The sequence below is a fragment of the Cherax quadricarinatus genome, chromosome 27 (genome assembly GCF_038502225.1).
Source record: "Cherax quadricarinatus isolate ZL_2023a chromosome 27, ASM3850222v1, whole genome shotgun sequence".
NCBI classification, from domain to species: domain Eukaryota; kingdom Metazoa; phylum Arthropoda; class Malacostraca; order Decapoda; family Parastacidae; genus Cherax; species Cherax quadricarinatus.
In genome coordinates, this window is record NC_091318.1 from 31,720,940 (window position 1) to 31,728,439 (window position 7,500).

The window sequence follows — 7,500 nt, forward strand, 5'->3', positions numbered from 1 at the left end:
GTGCAAAGTCATGAAGATTGGGAAAGGGCAAAGAAGATCGTAGACGGAGTACAGGCTCGGGGAGGAGAGATTTCAAACTTTACCCAGGGAAAATGATCTTGGGGTGAGTATAACACCAGGCACATCTCCTGAGGCACACAACAACCAAATAACTGCTGCAGCATACGGGCGAAGAGCAAACCTAAGAACAGTATTCCGATATCTCAATAAGGAATCGTTCAGGGCCCTGTACACCGTGTACGTTAGACCTATATTGGAGTATACATCACCAGTTTAGAACCAACACCTAGCCAAGCACGTAAGAATGTTAGAGAAAGTGCAAAGGTTTGCAACAAGGTTAGTCCCTGAGCTAAGGGGCATGTCCTTCGAGGAGACGTTATGGGAAATCGTCCTGACGGCAATGAAGGACAGGAGATTTAGGGGGGATATCATAACAACATATAAAATACTGAGAGGAATCGACAAGGCGGATAGAGACAGGATGTTTCAGACATGGGACGCAGCAACAAGGGGTCACAGTTGGAAGTTGAAGACTCAGATGAATCACAGGGATGTTAGAAAGTATTTCTTCAGTCACAGAGTTATCAGAAAGTGGAATATTCTGGAAAGTGACGTAGTGGAGACAGGATCCATACATAGCTTTAAGAACAGGTATGATGAAGCTCTTGGAGCAGGAAGAGTGACCTAGTAGCGACCAGTGAAGAGGCGGAGCCAGGAGCTGTGAATCGACCCCTGCAACCGCAACTAAGTGAATACAACTAGGTGAGTACACACACACACACACACACACACACACACACACACACACACACACACACACACACACACACACACACACACACACACACACACACACACACACACACACACACACACACACACACACACACACACACACACACACACACACGCACACACACGGAAGGAATCCAATCACGGGAACCCCATTGCAACTGAACAATCTCAACCAAAACCCCCACACTGTACCCTCTGCCCCACCCCTCTTATGACAAACCCCGCCCTCTGCTCCCATCTCCCTCATCACAGCCCCATTCCCACAGCAACCTCCAATAGGCCCTCACTAGGGCTCCCACTCCCCACCCTCACCAGACTAGAGTTTTAGAAAAGAAGCTGAGGGTTTGTTATACGAATGCGGATGGAATAACGAATAAATGTGAGAAGTGGCATGAAAGAATCAAGGAGACGTCCCCAGACATCATAGCAGTCACAGAAACGAAACTCATTAGGATGATAACAGACGCAATCTTCCCGCCTGGATATCAGATCCTGGGCAAAGATAGAAGTAGCAGTGGGGGAGGAGGGGTTGCACTGCTCATTAAAAACAGATGGGGATTTGAGGAAATAAAAGGAATAGACGAGATTGGAGAAAGGAATTACATAGTAGGTATAGTTCAGTCTGGGGGACATAAGGTAGTCATTACAGTGATGTATAACCTGCCACAGAACTGCAGGAAACCAAGAGAGGAATATGAAGAGAGCAACAGAGCAATGGTGGACATACTAGCTGAGGTGGCCAGAAGAGCAAAGTTACTGGTTCTGGGAGATTTCAACCACAGGGAGAATGACTGCCCAACCAGCTCTCCTATCCTCTTCCATACCATAAAATGAATTAAGAAAACAAATTCTTCCGGACAACCTCAGTGACTCAGCAGGAATACAAGACCCCAACTATGCCAGCGCCATCACTGAATGGGAGATTCTAGCTGCCCGAGCACCAAAACCAATCGCAACAATGGCCTAGAAACAGGCAGGTTGGGATGGTCCCATCGCTGAAAAGGTATTTGCCAACATGCTTAAGGATGTAACATCAGACAGGGAGACTGCCCGTCTCCAAGCCATGAGTGCACTTCACTCCGAGGACTTCCTCCAAACAGTTCCCATTTCGGTAATGGGAACACACCTCGACCCTAAGACTCTCTGTATTGCAGTGGCTCTCCGCCTCACTGCCCCAATTCACATGGAATATACGTGTAATTGTGGTGATGCACAAACCGACCAATATGATCCACATGGTCTTAACTGTTCCAGAACCAAGGGTTGGCACGCAAGATACAATGAAGTCAACGACATCATAAAGAGAAGTCTTACTACACCTAGATGCCCAGCCGAGAGAGAGCTCTCGATCCCTAGTAGCCAACAATACTCACAACCCAGCAAACTGCCCTGATGGGATCACCATCTTTCCTTGGAAAAATGGCAGGCTCTTTGCATTGGACTATACCTGTGTCCCAACACTGGCTGACACCTACATCCATCACAGTGTTGGGCGACAGGAAGGAGCTGCTGATCACAGGAAGGAGTACAAGATGGGCATGTACAGAGACATAAGCCACCAGTATCAATAAGTCCCTGTGGGATCAGAGACCTCGGGATTATGAGGAAAAAATGCCACCCACTTCCTTAAAGAACTGGGTTACAAGCTCATCGACACCACCAGACCCCCGAAGGTGACCACTTTTATGTTCCAGCACCTCACTGTGGCCATCCAGAGGGGAAATGCTTGTTGCATTCTTGGCTCACGTCTGGCTTCGGAGGAGCTGGAGGAGATTTATAATATTTGATATAATGTATCAATGTATTCATGTTTGTATTGTTTTGTCAGTGTATTCTGTCAATAAATAAAGTTCACATAGAATACAGAATATAGGGGGTAGTAGGAGAAGAAAATAACCAAACAGCTCCTGGGAAAACCTTGATTTTTCCCTGAAGTACACACAGCTCCCCAGTCATACCTCGACGTTACATTATTGCACTTAAAGCTTTAGCGGAAGACACGACCATCTGGGTTACCACTGCTGATAAAGGTGGTGGTTTCGTAATCTTGAACAATGACGATTACAGGAAGAAAATGCTCAATCTACTTAATGACCCAGATACCTACAAACCTCTCACAACAAACCAAGTGGACAACCCTACCTAAACATTTCTTCACAGGACTCACCGCATTCTGAGGGACTTAGAACAAGGAAAGAAACTTCTGCACACCATTTCCAGCAACCCCAGACCTGCCAGAATGTACGGCCTGCCAAAAACTCACAAGCCATGTGTCCCACTGAGGCCCATGTCCTCCGGAATAAGGAATGCTCCCCACCAACTCTCAGGAATTCTCGCTAAACGCTTCTCTAAACTCAGTCCAGCACATCTCAGACACTCGGGTGATCTCAATCTCATTCGCAACATCAACATCAGGAACAAGAAACCCTCTAGCCTTGACGTAATTTCCTTATTCACCAAGGTACCTACTACACAAGCCATCGATATCTTGCACAGGAAAGTTGACGATTCACTTGATCTTCCTATTGCAGCCAGCGATTTCATCGACCTTGTTGAACTATTTGTTGGGTTTACATGTTTCTCTTTCGAAAATCACCTTTTTCAACAGACTTTTGGACTACCCATGGGTTCACCACATAGTGCCGTCCTGGCGAACCTATACATGGAACATATGGAAGCCGGGTTACTTTCCACTATTATTCCCTCTTCTGTCACCTGGCTCTGTTATGTTGACGACATTCTCCTCATAACTCCCAGACGCTTCAACGTTCAAGCTCTCCAAGACAAGCTCAACCAGGTCGAGCCCTCAATCCAGTTCACACTTGAAGAAGAAGTCGACAACACTCTTACTTTCCTTGATGTTCTTCTCTGTAAAGCTGACCATGAACTCCGTTTTAAAGTCTATCGAAAACCTACCGACCAACACGATCTCCACTTCTACTCTCACCACGACACCAAAACTAAACGTTGTGTAATTATAGCCTTTTTCCTGCGCGCACTCAGAATCTGCAGCAATGAGTTCCTTGAGGAAGAATGCTCTCTAAATGAACAAGTATTTTCTAAACTCCACTATCCTCGTCACTTTATTAGAGACTGCAGACGACGGGCATTAAACATCTTTAACACATACAGAGAAGACATTGCCGAGAAGAGATACACAGTCCTCCCCACCAACTCCATTGCCAAACACGTTTCCAACATCTTTTCCAATACCTCATTCCAAGTATCTACCTCCACAACCACAACCATCAAGAGCATTACCAGTAATAGAGAGGACAAGCCTCAATCATCTGCAGGGGTATACATAACCCATTGCAATGACTGCAACACATTATATGTGGGCGAAACATCCAGAGAACTCCAAACACGTATTTCAGAACACCAGTATGCAGGCGGATCTGACGATTCAACGAATACCTGTGTTCAACACAAAAATTCATACAACCATTTAATCAACTACAGAAACGCATGACTTATCGCCAGAGAAGACAACACTCAATACCGAAGAATCCTGGAATCATCACTTATCTCTATATCCAACAACTTCAACCAAAACAACGGCTTTTATAACATAGCTGAACCCTTTGCCAAGAAACTTCTTCATCGTTATCCCACATTAGAACATAAGAATGGAGGAACACTGCAGAAAGTCTACTCATATACTTATCCAATCTCATTTTAAAGCTACCCAAGGTCCTAGCCCCTATCACCCTACTTGGAAGATTGTCACATGCAGCATTCTCCCCCTGACCCAGCATTCTCCACCTGACCCAGCATTCTCCCCCTGACCCAGCATTCTCCACCTGACTCCATCCTATAAATACTCAAGTACCTTTCACCTAATTTTCATCTTGTACGTATTGTATACCATTCATGTACAACTTGTTAGACACTGCAACATCATGGAGTTTTGGTTCAGAGGACATCTATATAACCTTCTTCACGGCTACTGCAATTACTACTACCACTAACCCATCCCTTGGGTATGACCTACTTCCACTGGGGAATCCCGCCTACCAGTGACTATGCCCTCGTCTGCTACACGTCCCTATCCACTGACGCCTATTTAAGCGCCAGCCTCCCTGTTTGTGCTCCAGAATCTCTTCAACTATGGTGCTCTACGCACCAACTCCAAGGCTGAGGGACTGATTACCTCATCTTTTGTATATAGTTCTACTGTCTTCAAGTTATGTCCTAGAATCTGTATTGATAAAGCCACTGGTTAGCGAAACGTCTACAATTAAAGATACCCAGATGTCGCACATGTGTCTAATTTTCAGAATTTTATTTTAATATATTTTAAATTCTGATGATGGATGAAGAAACATCTGGAGCGTTAATAAAGAAATAAGATAATAATTAAATTTCGTATTTGTCGCAGCCTTCGCCGTGCTTATTATGTTGGAGATTCGTTTCCCAGTTGGAACCCTCAATTGCTAGTGTTCACACCTTTTCCTTTCCCATATTTTCCTTTCCGTTCCACTTTTAGCATTTGTATTGTAAGGAAATACATATTCATGCTTTTATTAACTATATTTTAATACTGTCGCACCTGCTGGTTATTTCAAACATAATGAGAAAATTCTCCATCAGTGTATTATATAAAAAATGGAAGATATTATAATCTGTCGCTACATGCTTCAATATCAGGAGGTCAATGTTGGTACTGGGAGCCCTGAGTGCATGTTTGTCCTTCATGGCTTGTGCTGTAATGACGTCCTTAGGGGCGATGGTATCCTCACTGATTTAGAAGCCTCAGTGCTCCAATAGTATTACCTTCTTCTATTATTTTGCTAATTCGGGCTCTGATTTTTGAGGCGTCAGGTGTCCTGTTGTTGGCATTTGCCTGGCGGGTGTTTGTCGCCCTAGAGGGGAGACGGACGAGGTTGTCATCTCAAGGGAATGCATTTATTGACCAAATAACAGATTTTGCTTGTGACTTGTCCCTCCTTGATGCGCCACCCAGACAGGCATTGCCAAATAGCAGTAGGTTGTGCCAGGATTCGTTGTTTGCAGGGGTATCATTGACTTTCTCCAAGAGGTTAGCGAATTTGCTAACAGTTTGAAGGCAAGCTGCTTTGGGGATGTGTGTCGGCGTCCTGGTGGATGTTAGTTTGGAGATATTAGCTCCTCTGTAGAGGTGAAGTCAGGGTAGCTGTCAGTTCTGTCTGCTGGGAGAGGCTGTTGGTTATTCCCATTTGGAGCTCTCCGGGAGCCTAGACATCCATTGTGTGCACGGATGTTGCCATTTTAGGGATTATGTGCACATTCCCTGTGGCCCACCTGGCAGTTGCCTCGTGGACGGATTCCCAGGCGTTGTCTTCGTCGTGGAGATTCCTGGAAACCCAGTACATTTTGTGACATTACTGACATCGTGGGCGTGGGAGGGCGCCAGCTGTGGGATAACGGGTGACGGACAGCATGGATGCATGGGGTATGAGGGTGGGGAAGTAGCGAGCGGTAGTGAGAGTAATTGGTGGGGCACTAAAATGCAACATCTTTGGTCAGGCAGACAGAAGGCCTAGACCGGGATGTGGGGGAAGGGATATGGGATGGGTGGCGAGGGGAGTGACCCTATCTGTTCACTAAAGATGCACATCACTAACTTTTGCTTATTGTTGTGCACTTATTATTCCATTTAGAGAAACTCTTGCCATTTGGCACACTAATCACCATGTTCTCATTATTAACCAAGGTGTTCTTCTGTTCAGCATCCAGTGATGGAGTCCTGAGCGACCACTACCCCCTAACCCTGGCCGAACACAAAGGGTAAACAAACCTCCACACCTCCGCTGGGAGGATCCCCTCAAAACCAGCACTACTCCCCATCATCCCACATGCACACTGCACTTTCACTGATTTTGAAGCAATGGTCTAATGCACAGGATTGTGACGACTCTGTAATCTCCAATGGATACCCACAATAGTGTCTGCCGAAACTGGCCCTTGCCAACCTTGTTAGTTCTTCACTTACACAAAATGTATGCAGCACCCTGCACGCTCTGTATATACATACGTAAAGTGGAACCTCTGTTCACGACCATAATTCGTTCCAAAACTCTGATTGCAGCCCTATTTGGTCGTGACCCGAACCTAATTTTTCTATTGGATTCTATGTGAATATGATTAATCCCTTCCAGACCCCTACGAACTACATGTAAATGCTGTTTTTTTTAAGATTTTTTAAGCACAAAAAGAGTTAATTATACCACAGAATGCACAGTGTATTAGTAAACTAAATGTAAAAACTTGAATAACACTGAGAATACCTTGAACAACAGAGAAAACTAACATTTCACGAGTCCGTTCTAGACCCTTTCGAACTATTCGCTGTCAACATTTAATCTATACAAAATAATGCACAGCTTAATACAGAAAAAAACTTAAATAACAGAGAAATAAACAACCAAGAAAACTAACCTTGTGATGAATGGTTTCTAAAACCGACAAGTTGAAGAATTAGGAGGAGGTGCAGGGTTACTAAAAGTATTATCCAGATCGCTGAAAGGGTGGAGGGGGGATTATTTAGAGAGGATGGAGTAAAATAGAATGACTTGGCGAGCATATAAATCTGTAACGGAAGAAAGATGGGGAAGGGTCAGCTTAAGAAAGATTGGAGGGAGAGGATAAAGGAGGTTTAGTGTGCGAGGAGCTTGAACTTCCAGCAAGCATGCGTAAGCATGTTAGATTGGAGAGAGTGAAGAC

At 44.9% G+C, this 7,500-nt stretch overlaps 1 protein-coding gene across 1 annotated transcript in view; it reads left to right on the forward strand.

Annotated features, from left to right (window-relative positions):
- Positions 1 to 7,500, forward strand: part of LOC128691012 (G-protein coupled receptor GRL101-like) — a 605,305-nt gene that overhangs the window by 205,161 nt on the left and 392,644 nt on the right. The gene's annotated exons all lie outside the window — the stretch shown is intronic.